At 50.0% G+C, this 18,216-nt stretch overlaps 1 protein-coding gene across 1 annotated transcript in view; it reads right to left on the bottom strand.

Annotated features, from left to right (window-relative positions):
• The window catches only part of ACO2 (aconitase 2), a 78,380-nt gene that overhangs the window by 58,506 nt on the left and 1,658 nt on the right, over nt 1–18,216 (bottom strand). The window lies entirely within an intron of this gene.

Here is an 18,216-nt window from a genome sequence, read left to right as displayed (position 1 = left end):
CTCTCTACCGAGTGCCGTTCGAGTTATTACTGTGATGTTTATATTATCAACCTAACTGATATGAGAAAGTGAGGGGTGAGGACAGGTAGGGAGGAAGGGATGGAGAAAGGGAGGTGGTCAATAAGTTTAATTATCTACAGTCTATACTACAAGAGGGGTGTGTGTATATGTGTGGACGTGTGGCCATTTTTCTCCAAGAAGGCCAAACTGATTTTCGTCAAACTCGACAACAAAACAAATCTTCAAAATGCAAGACAGGACTTGGCAGTGATTAGGCATTCACCTTGGCCATTTTCACAATGAAACGTAGCATAATAATATGAAAAACAATTTCTTAGTTACAAAACAGCTTGTCTTTCTGCACACGCAAACGCACGCACACACACACACACACACACACACACACACACACACACACACACACACACACACACACACACACACACACACACACACACACACACACACACACACACACACACACACACACACACACACACACACACACACACGTAAAGTTTTGACTCTTTCAACATATTTCAACATACAGCTATTTGATCTTCATTTCAACAATATTGATAGATAAAAGGTGATATAATATAACAAATATCATGAAACATTTACATTTTGTAGTCCATTGTATAATTTAAATAAACATAAATGCAAATTTCGCATGTGTTAAAAGTAAGTACACCCTTGGCTCTAAAAGGTGGTATTGCCTGGGTGTTTGATTTTCATAGCTAAGACTGGGGGGTTCTCTTCGTTTCCCTCCATCCTGCGCGCTTTGATTGGAATCCGCTATTGAGGTTTCGCCTCGGGAGAGTAAAGCCTCGTAATCGGCCATCCGCAACTTTGATGTTAATCACAGTTGCGCGACTATATATATATATATATATATATATATATATATATATATATATATATATATATATTTATATATATATTGTTGCGGACCTCCCGAAGCCCGTTACACGTTACAAAGGGGAGATTAAACCCCTTTTTCCCCTTGGGTCTTCGTGTCCACAAGGCCGAATCACCACTTCCGCAGCAAGCGTGAAAAAGGGTATCGGGTCGACGCCGCACGTACCTTTAACCCACGCTGCCACAAAAGCGGGGAACGAACCTCACACAAGCCATGCTTAATCGAGTATGCCTGAGCGGTATGCGTATCATGCGACTCATGCCGTTACTTTTATGGAACCCGATTCGAGCGGTTCTAGTCGTACCATGCAAGGCCAATTGATGGAAAGGATGGGAACGGTCAAATAAGAGGAATAACACAATTTATTATTTATGTACAATGATTTGCAGAAGGAAAAGGGGACACAGAGCAGAAGCTTAATCAATCTTAACTTATCCTCAGACACAGGGCCCACGCACGCACACGGGGAGAAGAAGAAAAGAAGTTCGCGCGCCAAGCGCACTTTGCCGTCGTTCGCTCCGGGGCAGCTCGCCCGGCGTGGCCCTCTGGCGGTCACGGCACGTATGCAGGAAAAGGCAGGCAGGAGGAAATCGCGCGTCTGTGGCCCAGAACGGTCGTCTTCTCGAACGCACGATTAATACAGCGCAGAGCGCAGGGCACAGGGCAAGTTCATGTACTGCACAGCTATTTCAGTGATCAAGTCCAACACTCCGACTCTGAACGGAACTCCAACTCATGCGCTGCGCGACTCTCAACTCAACTCAACTGCCTGTGCACACAACTCTGACTCAATCAATGCCTTCCCCGAACTCAACTCAGACTCAGGCGAACTCCGAACTCTCAACTGAAGTGGGAGGCTCGGAGCAGGGCTTTATGGCTCCGCCCCGGCCCTACTCAAATGTTCCAGGCTCCGCCTCCCATTGCCATTGTTAGCCACTGCCCTCGAGCTCTGATTGGCGGCTCGCGCTTACCGGCCACTCCATCCTGCAGCGCCTCCCTTCGGCCTCGTCAGACTTGTTCAGGCCTGCCACGTGGCATGCTAGCGCCAAAAGACTGCGCTACTCACAGGCCTGCTCAATGCAAAACTAACACAGGAAAGGACTACGCTTACATTCACTAAAAAATAACTGAACTATCGCGAGGCTACATGTTGTGGTGCGTCTACCTATGAGGGGGATTATCCTTTATTCCAAAACTACAACACTACACCCCTCTCTCACCAGACTCGTCCCGAGTCGAACCCACCAATGGAACGACCGGTAGAGCCTGACATGCAAAATTAATATTACGTTTAAATGTGACACATAGGTGTGGTTTCCTCTAACATTTACTCTGACCCATGTGTGCGACAGTTTTAGCACAAAATATGTCCCTCCTATAGTGTTGAGCAGCTACCTAACAGTTTCACACCCACAACTACCCGAGTATTTCCGGAATTTCAAACTAAACACATAGCCGGTGGGCACATTCTTATATTTACAAGCACAGAACCTAACTTTATTTACAATGCTATGACCCAGGACCTGTACTTTTTGGAAGAGAAGATTTGAGGGGAGAGAAAACACAACAAAACACACTCAATGTGTCACTTGCTGCTTGCTTCTTGCATCTTGCTTCTTCTGTGTGCGTCTAACAAACCGGCTGGCCCCCCTGACCGGCATACAGGCCATTTGAAGCATCAGGGCCATCTAAATTTGCAGAACTTCTTTATCCCTAGCACACAATAATGAAATGCTTTTTATTTGGCCAGCAGGGCCGTTCTCACATGGTCCAACTGCGTGGCATCAATGCCACTCAAACAAGTGGTCCGAAGTTGCAAGATGATTTTGCAGCAAGATGCTGCACAGCAGAGGTGCAAGGCCACAAAGCTTGTGGTCCATAATGAGTGACAAGGTGCAGCAGGTGGTTTGTGGCAGTAAAGTGCTGCACAGGTCGGCTGCACAGGTGCAACAAGGACAGGGCAGCAAGGTGCAGAAGGGATGCTGCACAGGTCGATGGGGCTGCACAGTTCGGCCTCCAAAATGGTCCTGGGGCGGGGGGAGAGACAAAGCACAACAAGCAAGCAGAAAAGACGCAATGGCACACAGAAAAACAAGGTGGTGCGGCACGAGGGACGCGGAAGAGCGAGCAGAGCAAACTCGTCCCTGGCCGTTCGTACCCCCCACCGTTGTCTACACTACCCCAGCCCCCCTTGTATTTACAATCCGTCACTACGTCTTGTCTCCCATATCCCCCTCTAGTTCCGAATTCGTCTCCCAATCCCTCCCAAGAAGGAAGGGATGGAACAAACACAATGTCTCATTACGTCATGATGCGTCTTCCGTCCAAACAGTCCACAGAGCCTTGGTGTGGAGCTCGTCCTCCTTGGTGATTGGCTGAGGATGGTGCGAAGGGATTTCTCATCCTAACTACTCTAGTAACGTTAACTCATTTAAATTACCCAGGGTCGTACCCTGCCAATCGGCCTCTTTAAACTATGTGGTTCTAAGAACCCGAATTCCCATTGCCCACACTGTGGTGCCCTCCGAATTTGGGTCTCACTCCCAACAAATTTTCAGTCTGTGCCCTTGCACAATTTCGGGGCTGGGTCGTGTGGCTCCGATAGCAAGTCATACTACCTGCACACCTCCGCCACTGAAGCCGCCACCCGAGCTTACCTGCTCCTCGCGACTACCTAACTGGGGAAGGCCCTCCCTGGCACTTACCCCCTCTGTGCCCACCTTGGCATCGGGCAACCCAGGTCCTCTCCGGGGATCCTCGGGCCCCACTCAAAAATTAACCTAACCGGCTCCCCGAGCCTACCTGCGGCCTCACCTGGTTGACAAACTACCAGTGGCGGAGTGCCCCAATAACCATACGCAATAAGTAAGCCACACGCCCAGCCATTCCACAGACTACTGCACCCAACAAAGCACTATTTGCTACTACCTGCACTACAGGTGTCAATATCCATACAATTTACCTATGCCCTCTACCTGGCTTTACACTACCCCCCCCCCCCCCCCTCGGGCTTTCGCGAATGGGTTCCACTTTCCCCCCATTCACTGCTTTGCACCATGCACTCCACACCACTCATTTCGCACCAATTACTTCCACACACCAAATATCTTGCACACCATTCATCTCGCACACCTTTTGTGCTCACACACCTCAAACACAATTCCATTTATTTTCCACACACAATTCCTCAAACACTACTACACAACTCCTCACACACAGCATCATCTATCTAACTAATTTCCCCTACTCTCGTGCTTCCCCGTCATCCCTGTACACTATGCACACCCTGTTCTTTAACAACCACCTAAACTGTCTACCTCCCCACTATCGTTCAGGTGTCACTACTTAAATATTGGTCTCTACTGTCTGCTAAATCCCTAACATTCTCCTAGCCCTCCCCCGGCTAGCTTCGGTGCCCCATGGAGGCAACCATTGCTGGCACCTCCATGTGCCGAACACTGCCATCCCCCTAAACTAATGCGCATGCCCCCCCCCCCCCCCCCGTGTGAGGAATGGTGGCACTACCATTCCACCACGTGGGGGACACTACTCTCACAGTCCGCTACACTCTAAGCCCCCACATGTAGAGGTTCGTTGTCACGGCTCGGCCTCTAAGGGCCGAGCGATCCATGCGGGTGGTTGGTCGCCTGTTTGTGGTGTCCGTCTGGCATTTTCGATCCAAGGGGGGAGGAATTGATGGGCCCAGGTTCAGGGCTCCATCCCGGCGCAGGGCCTCGCGGTCCCACGCACGGTGACCCAGCCGGCCACGATCGGAGCACCGCACCCGAAAGGGTGAGCGGCTCCGGAAGCTCCTACCTCCCCCCCTTGAACCTCGCCGATCGCCCTTGCCGCCACGGCAAGGCACCAACCATACAGTGCGGGGGCCGGTACGAATCGTGCATGCCGGTCCTTGTGAGACCGACGCAGCAGGGATTCCCTCCGGTCCCTGCAGCACACAACTCACCGGGGGCTCGCGTTCGCTACTCGTCCCGCTAAACGCTATCCCGGTCGGTGTTGATGCTTGATAAACGGAACTCCAACTCATGGGCTGCGCGACTCTCAACTCAACTCAACTGCCTGTGCACACGACTCTGACTCAATCAATGCCTTCCCCGAAATCAACTCAACTCTGACTCAGGCAAACTCCGAACTCTCAACTGAGGTGGTGGGCTCGGAGCAGGGTTTTATGGCTCCGCCCCGGCCCTACCCGAATGTTCCAGGCTCCACATCCCGTTGCCGTGGTTAGCCACTCCCCTCGAGCTCTGATTGGCCGCTCACGCTTACCGGCCACTCCATCCTACAGCGCCTCCCTTCGGCCTCGCCAGACTTGTTCAGGCCTGCCACGTGGCATGCTCAACGCAAAACTAACACAGGAAAGGACTACGCTTACATTCACTAAGAAATAACTGAACTATCGCGAGGCTACATGTTGTGGTGCGTCTACCTACGAGGGGGATTATCCTTTATTCCAAAACCACAACAATATGATATCACACACATATATATGATATCACACACACACATATATGATATCACACACACACATATATGATATCACACACACACATATATATGATATCACACACACACATATATATGATATCACACACACACATATATATGATATCATACACACATATTTATATATATATATATATATATATATATATATATATATATATATATATATATATATATATATATATATATATATATATATATATATATATATATATATTGTTGCGGATATGGGACTTGGCCTCCATATCCGCTTGTAAATATTCCCCTATTTCCCCAATACTCCCCAACTATCCCCAATCCCCCATTCCCTAGTCCCATTGTCTGTAAACAACACTCTGTAGAACCGACCTTCCCCTTCTTCCCCCATTAAATGTCGTGCCCAGGTCCACCGCATCTCACGTAGACAACTTTCGGACCTCTTGCTAGTTATTCTTAGTCTATGTCAGTTAAGGACTCGTTTCCATTAATTCTGACTCTTCGTTGCACCAGAATGTGATTGTATGGCACCAGTAGTGAGTTTAGGACCTCCCCATACCTCCTCCCATCTTCCCCATGAAACAACAACAACAACAACTACAACAACAACTACAACAACAACAACTACAACAACAGAGGGGGGCGGCGCGGCGCGGCGCGGGGAGTGTGCGTCCTCACTCCGGCTTGGTTAGCCGCCGTTGCCCATGCGCTCCACGGGGTTACCACGAAGGGGCTGGCTGTCAGCTCCTCGTCAGGGGCGGAGCCCGGTAACCCCCCGCAGCCAGTGAGAAGCGGCGGGCCGATTCCATCTGGGGCGGAGCTAACGAGCCGAGGGCGTGTCACTCCCCGCCGGATACGCGCAGCCACTTACCGGACGTGAGGTCAGATGCGCCCCCAGCTTGGAAAGACAAGTCGCGACCTCCGAGCGCTGAGCGACCTCCCCGCATCTTTGGACCGGACCGGGTCGATTTTGCCCCTGAGCCAAGGTGCACCTTGAGCCATCGAATACCTGCCCCTCCTTGCCATCAATCCCCGTGTGAGTCAGTTTTGTCCCGTTTATCTGTGGTCTGTCGGGAATAAGATAAGTGTGTCTAAGTGCCTATCTTCCTATGCTGTCTCTCTCATCCCTGTAATCTAACCTTCCGCAATATTATAACCTCCTCCGGAGGTCTTGAGAACCATACCCCTGGTGTCGTGTCATTTAACCTAGCCGTTGTGTCCTTTCCTTCATTGATCTAGCGTAGCGCGACTCGGCCAACGTTCGAGTATAATCGGGTAACTTGTGCGAACACGGCGGCCATTCCGCTCGGCCCATCATAACATCTAAGTCGTGTCCGTAACAATTGGTGTCTGGGAGTGGGATTCGAGGCCCGAACCAAATTTTTAAAACGAATAGAGGAAAAAAAAAAAAAAATTTGGTCAAAATTACGAGCTGCCGAAATTTGTTTTGTTTTACAAAACCCGAATTTTGAAATCGCGCCATGGCTGGTCAAGGCGACGGGATGCCGGTGGGTGAGCTAGAGATAGAGGGGTTAGGAGTAACCCAGGATCAAATGGAGGGGAGCAATGAGGAGGCGGTTGAGGGGGTATCAGGCGCACGAAATGGCGTCCTCGCGCACGTGGGTGTAGCGGCACCAAATTTAGCCGCGGCCGTGGTCGCGGCAGCCGAGCCAGAGATGCCAATGAATTTGGACCTGTTTATGAAACAGATGATGGCCTTTATGGTAAAAACAGACGATAATTTCAAAGGGATGGAAAACAGGATAGGGGGCCAAATGGGGGTAATGAGGGACGAAGCGAGGGGTACCGGTGAGGGATTAGACAAGAAATTTGAGGGGTTAGACAATGGGATAAAAGAGGTGCAAAATGGGTTAATGGGGTTAGAAAATAGGATGGAAGGCAAATTGCGGGAAATAGGGGAACAATCTGCCAGGGAAATCAAACAAATGGGAGAGCAGATAGAGGAGGTGAAAATCGGGGTAGAAACCAAACTGGATGCTCAGAGGGATGAATTGGGACAGATGAGGGTGGCATCTACAAAAGAGATGGAGGAAATACGACGAGGGGTGAGTGAGGAGGTTTCGGGGCTGCGCGAGGAGGTAAAGCGAGGTGAGAAGCGTATGGAGAAAGAGGTGAGAAATAATACGGCTAAGTTACAAGGGGGAATAGAAGATCTGACGGAGGAGGTGGAACAGCTGACAGCGGGACAAACTAAGTTAGTGGAGCAGGTTCAAAGGAACACTGCAGTACTCGGAGGGTTAAAGGCGACACAAAAAGAAATTAAAAACGAATTAATAGCGACACAGAGGCAATGTCAGATGGTACGGGAGGAACTGACAATGAGGGTGGACGAGGTGATAGAGGTAATGGAGACAAAGGACCGAGAGGTGAGGATGCACATAGAGACGGTCACGGTAGCCTTAGAGGACGAACTTGAGGAGACGCACCGAGAAATAAAAGAGGTTAAACAAAAATTAGAGGAAGTGGAAGAAGAGGTGAGTGAAATTAAGAAGGGATGGACAGAAACTAAGAGAGAAATAAAGGAGGAGATAGCGGAATATGTGCAAGGTCGGTGCTCAACTCATAATGTGATGCTCACTAACCAAATAAAGAGTTTGCAGGTGGCAAAGGAGGTGCGGAGACGAAGTACGGAGGAAGTGGCGAGAGTGAGTCGGTCGTAGCGCGTGTGCGAGGGAGCACATGGAAGCGCGGTGTGGTGGGTGTTGCAGAGGGTGTGACGGGAGAGTGTGCGCAAGAGTGTGCGCGGGAGTGTGCGCGAGAGAGGAGTGTGACGGACAGGTGCATGGGGCAAGAGTGCGCTGTCAAAGGCAAGGAAGAATGCACGCCTGTGGCGAGTGTTACAGAGGGTGTGACGGGAGAGTGTGCGCAAGAGTGTGCGCGAGAAAGGTGTGTGACGGACAGGTGCATGGGGAAAGAGTGCGCTGTCAAGAGTAAGGGTGAAAGTAGTGAGAGTGACATGGAGCGTGAGTTAGTTGTGACAGGTGAGAAAGGAAGCACACCTGGAATGGTAGAGCATGAGTGGGAATGCACACTGGAATTGGTAGTGAGGCACGTGGTTGGGTGTGCGAATGAGAGCACACCTGTGATTGTCACAGAGGAGGTGACCGAGGAGGGGGCGCGAAGAGGTGTGTTGGTGAGGTGTGCGGGTGACGAATGTGTGCCAAGGTGTTCGGTGGTCAGGTGTGTGACCAAGGCTGTGAGTGGAATGAGGGTACCTGGGTGTGTAAGGAAAGGTACGAGGAGCATGGGAACGGCTGGATGTGTGAGCAAGGAACGGGCTGCGGGGTGTAAGCATGCAGGTGAGGCATCGAAGGTAACCGGGTTAGAGGTTAGAGTGACTTTTAGCCGAATCGGGCCCTCGGTGCGTGCCGGGCCTCGCTTGGAACGGCCGCGTCCGTGCTCCACTAGGCGGAGCGGGCGGCTGGATAGGAAGGGTCGTCATGGCGACCACTTTTTGTTGAGGCATTCCGGCAGGCCGAGATCGAGCCATGGGATGGCTCCGTGCCGAGATGGTGCGTGGGATCTCGGCCCGGGTAAACCTCCTTCCCTGCACCGAATGCGGGATGTATCCAGCCGCTGGCACCAAACAACCCGCATTCATTGCTCGGCTTTACGAAGCCGGGCTTTGGACAGGAATTGGCGCACCGAGAGGCATTAGTGAGTAGACTGTGTGATGAGGTTAGTGTTTTGGACCCAAAATTAGAGAAAAACAAAATTTGATGATTGGCAAGGGATTGGCAGATGATGAGTAGTGATTGGCAAATTTTTTATTTGTTGAAATTTGATGTGCAAAATTGGTAGTGAGCGATGGGCCTGGTGGGTAAGGCTGGCATCCCTGCCACCCTTCCCATATGGGGGCAAAGGAGCAATAGCTTATGGGGTGTATGGCAGTGAAAACTAGCCCGGGTGGGTTAGGTTATATTGGTAGGGATCTAGCGAAGATGACATTAGGTAACGTTAAGTTTAGTTAGTGACTGATACCTGTAGTGGGGACGCAGGTAGATTAGTATGGATGATAATGACGAGGGAGCGCAATAGTTTAAAGGGACGACTGGGAAGCGCAAGTTTTAGAAGGGAGTAGTTAGCTGAGATGATGCCGTGTGTGTGAGAATTGAACAGGTGTGATTGCACAGGTGTGCAACTGGACAGGTGTGTGGAGCAGTGGATGAGTAGTGAGTGTTGTGGATCAGCGCGAAAGCGCTTGGGGAGAGAAGGGTGCAGGTGGCACCAGGTGTGAGAGCACAGGTGTGCAGGTACAGGTGTGTGGAGAGAGTTGGAGTAAGTGGTACGGAGTGGTGTGCATGGTGCGAAGGTGTGAATGGGGGAAGAGTGGACCCCCATCACGGATACCCGGGGCGGGTAGTGTAAGTGTTAGGTAGAGGGTATAGGTAAATTGTGGTTGGATATTGGCATTTGTGGTGCGGTTGCAGAATGGTATTGTGAATGGGTGCATTAGTGTTGTGGAAATGGCTGGGCGTGTAGCCTGTTAGTGTGTGTAGTTGGTTGGGCACTCCACCACTGTGAGGATGTCGGCCAGGTGAGGCCGCAGGTAGGCTCTGGGAGCCGGTAGTTGTGGATGGGGCCCGAGGATCCGGAGGACGGACCCGGGTAGCCCAGTGCCAGAGAGGGCACCGAGTGGGGAGAGCGCCAGAGGGCCTTCCCCAGGTAGTTAGGTTAGGGTAAGGAGCAGGTAAGCTCGGAGGCAACTGCAGTGGTGGAGGTGTGCAGGTGGGTAGACCCGCTGGGAGAGGTACACGCCACAGCCCAGAAATTGTGCGAGGGCACCGGGAGATGAATCGGGGGAGTGAGACCCCAAATTGAAAAGCACCACAGTTGGTCAATGGGAATTGGTTTTTAGAACCCATAGTGTAAGTTGGCCAATGGATTGGCAGGGAAAGACCCCGGGTAATGTAAAGTTGTTAAAGTCATTTAGGAAATAGTGAGGATTGATGAACCTGTCGCACCATACGCAGCCACTTACCTGTGGTGATGATGCCTCCACACCTGTGTTTTCTTTGTTTTGTTGCAGGAAATGAGATTGCTGTGGATTGGTGAGACGCATCACGACGTGGATGAGACATTGGGGTGATTCCATCTCTCCCTCCTTAGGAGGGACTGATGATGAATTGGTAATGGCAAATTTTGATGTTCAGTTGGAGATGGCAAATTTTGATGAGAGTTGAAAATGGCAAATTTGATTGGTTAGGCGGGAGAGAAGATGAATTTGGTATATGGGAGGAACGGGGAAGACAGTAGGGATGGTTGTTGATTAGTAAAGTAGATGTTTATGGGTAGTGTTGTGTTTTGTGGATACAGTAAGGGGTAAGGGAGGGGCAATGTAGGTTACCTGGTGGGGGGGAGCGTACGGTAGGAACGTACCTGTCTCACCTGGTTCCCATGTGCCCCCAGTGTGCATTACCTTATGTTGCGTGCACTTTTGCGCCCTTACCACCTTACTCACTTGTTTTCTTCTTTTGTCTCCCACCTCCGAGGATCTGGCTTTGGGGCAGAGAGAGAGGAGAGAGAGGTGCTGGCTCCGCAGTTGTGGGCCTGCACTTTCGCTGCTTGCTGCCTGGATCGATACACCATATGGACCGCAATTTTGGTGGCCACCCACAATGGACCGCAGTTCTTTTGCGGCCAAGCACCACCCATTGATGGACCTCTGGGTCAACGTGGCACCTATGCCAAACAGGTGAACCACTAATAGTTGGCCCCCTTGACGGCCACAATAAAGAAATGGACGCGGTTGGCGCCTTTCTTTAGTTCTAGGGAAGCAAGAAGGCCAAGTGCACCACACGAAGAGCAAGAGACACCTGCAGGGTTAGGGGTTGTTGTTTTTATTTTAATGAACATTTTATTGGTGCACCGGATGGTGCTGACTGTGTGCTTGGGGTGGTGCTTTTGGTGCTTGGAAGGGGTGCTCTGCACATTATTAAAGGCCGTAAGGCCACAGAGCACTCGTGGGTTGGTGTATCGATGCTGGCATGCGTGCTCTCTCTATGCATAACATCTGCATGTGTTCCTCCAAAAACAGGTCCTGGATCGTAGTGTAAATATCAGCGTAGTCTTGTAAATAATGCTCCCTACCGGCTGTATGTTTAGTTTGCGAATTCTTTCCGCGATTCGGTTATCCTGTGGGTGTGTTTCTGTGAGGAGAAGGGTGCAACGTCGCAGAGGGACATATTTACTCATTTGTGAATATCTGTAAAACTGTCGCACTCAGGGTAGAGTTAATAGTAGAGGGAACTACATCTGAGTGCCACACTAAAATAGGTAAAAATTTATCGGGTCGGGACGCCCCGAGGGTAGAGAAGGGTGCAATGTTGCGGATATGGGACTTGGCCTCCATATCCGCTTGTAAATATTCCCCTATTTCCCCAATACTCCCCAACTATCCCCAATCCCCCATTCCCTAGTCCCATTGTCTGTAAACAACACTCTGTAGAACCGACCTTCCCCTTCTTCCCCCATTAAATGTCGTGCCCAGGTCCACCGCATCTCACGTAGACAACTTTCGGACCTCTTGCTAGTTATTCTTAGTCTATGTCACTTAAGGACTCGTTTCCATTAATTCTGACTCTTCGTTGCACCAGAATGTGATTGTATGGCACCAGTAGTGAGTTTAGGACCTCCCCATACCTCCTCCCATCTTCCCCATGAAACAACAACAACAACAACTACTACAACAACAACTACAACAACAACTACAACAACAACTACAACAACAGAGGGGGGCGGCGCGGCGCGGGGAGTGTGCGTCCTCACTCCGGCTTGGTTAGCCGCCATTGCCCATGCGCTCCACGGGGTTACCACGAAGGGGCTGGCTGTCAGCTCCTCGTCAGGGGCGGAGCCCGGTAACCCCCCACAGCCAGTGAGAAGCGGCGGGCCGATTCCATCTGGGGCGGAGCTAACGAGCCGAGGGCGTGTCACTCCCCGCCGGATACGCGCAGCCACTTACCGGACGTGAGGTCAGATGCGCCCCCAGCTTGGAAAGACAAGTCGCGACCTCCGAGCGCTGAGCGACCTCCCCGCATCTTTGGACCGGACCGGGTCGATTTTGCCCCTGAGCCAAGGTGCACCTTGAGCCATCGAATACCTGCCCCTCCTTGCCATCAATCCCCGTGTGAGTCAGTTTTGTCCCGTTTATCTGTGGTCTGTCGGGAATAAGATAAGTGTGTCTAAGTGCCTATCTTCCTATGCTGTCTCTCTCATCCCTGTAATCTAACCTTCCGCAATATTATAACCTCCTCCGGAGGTCTTGAGAACCATACCCCTGGTGTCGTGTCATTTAACCTAGCCGTTGTGTCCTTTCCTTCATTGATCTAGCGTAGCGCGACTCGGCCAACGTTCGAGTATAATCGGGTAACTTGTGCGAACACGGCGGCCATTCCGCTCGGCCCATCATAACATCTAAGTCGTGTCCGTAACAATATATATATATATATATATATATATATATATATATATATATATATATATATATATATATATATATATATATATATATATATGTGGCATATGTATATATATATGTGGCATATGTATATATATATATATATATATGATATCACACACACATATATATGATATCACACATATATATGATATCACACACACATATATATGATATCACACACACACACATATGATATCACACACACACACACATATATATATATATATATATATATATATATATATATATATATATATATATATATATATATATATATATATGATATCACACACACATATATATCACACACACACACACACATATATATATATATATTGTTGCGGAACCCAACGTCGGCCTATGGTTCCCCTTTGGGGGGGGGGGGGGGGGGAGGGGATTAGTCCCCTCGTTTGTGACTGACCGACGTGGTCCCGGGGGTATGACGCCACGGCCGGTCGGCGCTGGGTAGGGTTTTAGGCCCACAAGTCCTATGACCTAAATACCAGCGCTTCCCGGTACGCGAAGGAACACCCCCCCCCCCCCCCCCCCCCCCGCTCACGGCCGCAGCGTAATGGATGTTGCGCCGATCGAAGCGAATTGCGGCGTGAGCCGTTTACCAAGACTAGACCCGATTCCTTAAACGTTGGCCAAATCGTGCCACCGGTATTCAATTGGGAAATCACCAAAACGACAAGGATGTGAAGAAGAGGAAGACGAAGGCAAAAGGGTTGGAAATGCTACTATATTTATTGCTATTATTTACACAATGAAAGGAACCAAGGAGAAGGCAGGATAATAAAGTAAAAACAGAAGAAGAAGAAGCGGACACAGTGCACCTTAGCTTACCTATGCAGTCTTAATTAATACCCCAGGACAAGACACACAAAACAGACTACGAGCAAACTCACACGAATGGGGAAATTGCAGGCAGGAATGGAAGGAGAGGAATGCTCCGCTCGAACCGGAGCACGGTCGGCCCGGGAGTCAGCAGCCGCCGCCCTTCCTCGATCGGCACGTACAGCAGCCGCCGTCAACGCCCTAGCTGCGGTCGTGTGGGCTGCCGCGATACGAGCACCCTGGCGGAGTCAAAGCTGCATGGCTCCAAGCTGGTGGTGGTGGATTTCAAGGCTGATGCTCATCTGCCGCTTCTCTGGCTCATCTCAGGACGCGTCTCCCGTCTCTCTCTGAAGCTCGTCTCCAGCGCATCTGGACTCATCTCTTGCGCGTCTCATCTGGACTCATCTCTGTAGCTCATCTCCAGTGCATCTTCTTGCGCACACTCTCCCGTTACACCCTCCGTAACACTCACCACAGGTGTGCACTCTCTCGTTACATCCTCTGTAACACTCCCCATCCCGCGCTTCCATGTGCCCCCTCGCACACGCGCTACGACCAACTCACTCTCGACAGCACACTCCCTCCTCGGCGCGCACTTTTTCCTCACACACCCCAGAGTCGGACATTCTCGCACACCTCCTCTTTCGCACTCCGTACCTGTCACACACTTTACCAGCGGCCTCTCACGAACACCCGGGTCCAAACCAACCCCCAAGCCGACTGAAGCTCCCCTCACACCATATACATTCCCGCGTATATCGCCACTCACCTCGGCACCTCGTCTCCGCACCTCCTTCGCCACCTGCAAACTCCTTATCTGGTTAGCAAGCACACCATCACGATTTGAGCACCGACCTTGTACATATTCCATTACTTCCTCCTTTATCTCCTTCTTAGTTTCCCTCAGTCTCTTCTTAATTTCACTCACCCCCTCTTCCACTTCCTCTAATTTCTGCTTCACCTCTTTTATTTCCCGGTGCGTCTCCTCAATTTCGTCCTCTAAGGCCACCTTGACCGTTTCCATATGCGTCCTCACCTCCCGGTCCTTTGTCTCCATTGCCTCTGTCACCTCGTCCAACCTCGTTGTCAGTCCCTCACGTACCATCCGACATTCCCTCTTCGTCACTATCAAGTCATTTTTGAGTTCTTTTTGTGTCGCCTTTAACCCTCCTAGTACCGCAGTGTTCTTTTGTACCTGCTCCTTCAACTCCCTTTGTCCCACGGTCAGCTGTTCCACCCCCGTGTCAGGTCCTCTATGCCCCCTTGTAACCTGGCCGTACTATTTCTCACCTTTCTCCATACGCTTCTCACCTCGCTTACACCTCGTCTTATTTCCTCCCCCATCTCCTCCATTTGTTTAGTAGATGCCGCCCTCATCTGTCCCAATTCATCCCTCCGAGCATCCAGTTTACCTTCCAACCCGATTTTCACCTCCTCTATCTGGTTCCCCATCCGTTTGATTTCCCGGGCGGATTGCTCCCCTATCTCCCGCAATTTGCCTTCCATCTTATCTTCTAGCCCCGTTAACCCATTCTTTACCTCTTTTATCCCGTTGTCTAACCCTTCAAATTTATTGTCCAACCCCTTAAAATTATTGTCTAACCCCTCAAATTTCTTGTCTAATCCCTCAAATTTATTTCCCAACTGTTCACTGGTACCCCTTGCTTCGTCCCTCATTGCCAACGTTTCTTCCTTTTGGGTGTCGAATTTGGCCATTATTTGCATCATAATTATTTTCATGTACTCCGGCATCTCGGGCTCGGCTGCTGCGACCACAGGCGCGACTAAATTTGGTGCCGCTACAACCACGTGCGCGAGGGCGCCATTTTGCGCACCTGATACCCCCTCAACCACCTCCTCATTGTTCTCCTCCTCCATTTCTCCCACATACATTTCCCCGAGATCCTGGGTCGACTCTACACCCTCTAATTCCCCCACCGGCATTCCGTCACCTTGACCATCCATGGCACGATTTTTTTAATTTAGGATTTTATAAAACAAAATTTCGGCCCACTCGTAATTTGAGCGTGCTAAGAGCTTCAGGTCCGTATCTCGCTCCCGACACCAATTGTTGCGGCACCCAACGTCGGCCTATGGTTCCCCTTTGAGGGGGGATTAGTCCCCTCATTTGTGACTGACCGACGTGGTCCCTGAAGCTGCACCGCGACCTCCGGAAAGGCCAGTGCACAGCCCCGTTCGTACCGCGGACAGATGTTACTTGATTGCCGAGCGGTGTTTAGCAACCGCAGCACGAACTGTTACCAATGACTAGACCCGATTCTTACCGTTGGCCAAAATCGTGCCACAGGTGTCCAATGAGGGAAATCACAACGACGACGGATGTAAGGGAAAGAAAGGCAAAGGTAGGAAGAACAAATCTAATTTATTATTATTATTTACACATCAAAATAACAGAGGAGGAGGAAGGATAAGAAAATAACCACAGAAGAAGAAGAAGTGGACCCAGTGAAAATGCTAGCTTATCTAAACAGGCTTAACTTATACCCCAAGGACAAGACAAAGACAGACTACAAGCACACTTACACGGGGGATGATGACGGGAATGGCAGGAGGTGGATGGCTGGAGGGAGAGGAAGGCACGGAGCTGGCTGGAGCTTGACCCCGCACAGGACGTCGGGCTGGACCTCGACGGCCACCGATGCCACCGATCCTGGTTCCCGCGGGGTAACGGGTCGGAGCTGCCTGGTGGAGCCAATGCTGCCTGGAGTCAAAGCTGCCTGGTACTGCTCCTGCTTGCTCTCAGGACTCTCTCTCAACTCTTGCTCTCAGGACTCTCTCCGTAGCTCATCTCCAGCACATCTGAGGTGGGGGCGTCTCCCGCGGGTTATATAAGCCCCACCCTCTAACCTTTACGAACCTCCCCGATCGCTCTTCCTCCGCCCTCTCAAGCCAAACCCCTCGTGCTTGGTTGGTTGTAGGGGCTCTCCTGGCCCCACCCTCCGATGACGAGGTGGAGACACGCCTTTCTTCTCCGAGCCGACCGCGTGCTCAATGGAGGCAAATGCAGTTGGTAATTGAGGAAAGGGGAATGTGCAGGGAATCTACCTTGTCTGAATTCGGTGCAATGGAGTGTCAATTAATGGAAGACACAGCCTTTACCTAATACACAGAATAAGGAAATAACTACCAACAAGGAGGAAATCTATGATTGGCTAACGTGATTGTATATGACCTAACTAAGGGACGCCCTTTGACCTTTATACACAACTGGAGGAAGGAGGGTGATATTTTTACAACAATAAAAAAACACAATTCTCATTTCCACAACAATATATATATATATATATATATATATATATATATATATATATATATATATATATATATATATATATATATATATATATGATATCACACACATATATATGATATCACATACATGTATATATGATAGCACACACATATATATGATATCACACACATATATATGATATCACACACATATATATGATATCACACACATATATATGATATCACACACATATATGATATCACACACATATTTATGATATCACACACATATATATGATATTATATCACACACATATATATATGATATCACACACATATATATGATATTGTAGCGGTTACCGCTGGGTATACACAATCGCCTTGCACCTGCCGGGGACGCAACCACGGAGCGATCGCTGTGCCGGGCTCGCCCAGACCGCCCGGAGACACCCAGTCTCGCCTTTCCCGGGCATGTCCAGACTTGCCTTTCCCGGGCTCGCCCAGGCCGCCCGAGCACGCCCACTCTCGCCGCGTTTGATTGTATATATACACAAAGAATTAAGTTAAGCACCCCCCCCGTTTTTTTACAACCTCGCACATTACAAGTTTGTTGTCGTCAAAACAGTGTAATATACCCATGATATTGCTATATTTTCTGGAGAAGTGATATTATGGTCACATAAAAACATAACAATCATGCCGTTTTCAATATTTTATTCTGAATAATTTAAGGTGAAATTTTTTGGGAATTTTAGGCATATTTGCACCTCAATTTAAGTATGGAGCTATAGGTCCATCACGGACAGTGTGGATGACGTTTATGTTTTCTAACGTACAGTCATTGTTCTGAGAAGACCTCTAGCGATCTTTGCGTCAATAACGTGTGTAGGACCCACGTGATCGGATCACTGACTCAACCCTACGTCTCATAGACCCTGTAAGCCGTCGTATGCGTTGCTGTGGCAGGTTGTTCCATTCCTGATGTAATGCACGTTCCAATTCATCCAGATTGGCTATTGGAGGGACCATCTTCGCAATTTGTCGTCCCAACATGTCCCAAACGTGCTCGAGGGGGTTCAGGTCAGGACTGTACGCAGGCCAGGGGATGGTTGTCACAGCACCTTGCTCCAGCAAGGCTCGGACGCGTCTCGCACGGTGAGGCCTGGCGTTGTCATCCATGAAGATGGGTCTGCTGGCGAGGGTGTGGTCATCGAAGTGCGGGATTACG

The sequence above is a fragment of the Myxine glutinosa genome, chromosome 5, assembly GCF_964187855.1.
Source record: "Myxine glutinosa chromosome 5, kmMyxGlut1.1, whole genome shotgun sequence".
Taxonomy (NCBI): Eukaryota; Metazoa; Chordata; class Myxini; order Myxiniformes; family Myxinidae; genus Myxine; species Myxine glutinosa.
This window is presented reverse-complemented; position numbering and strand designations above follow the sequence as displayed.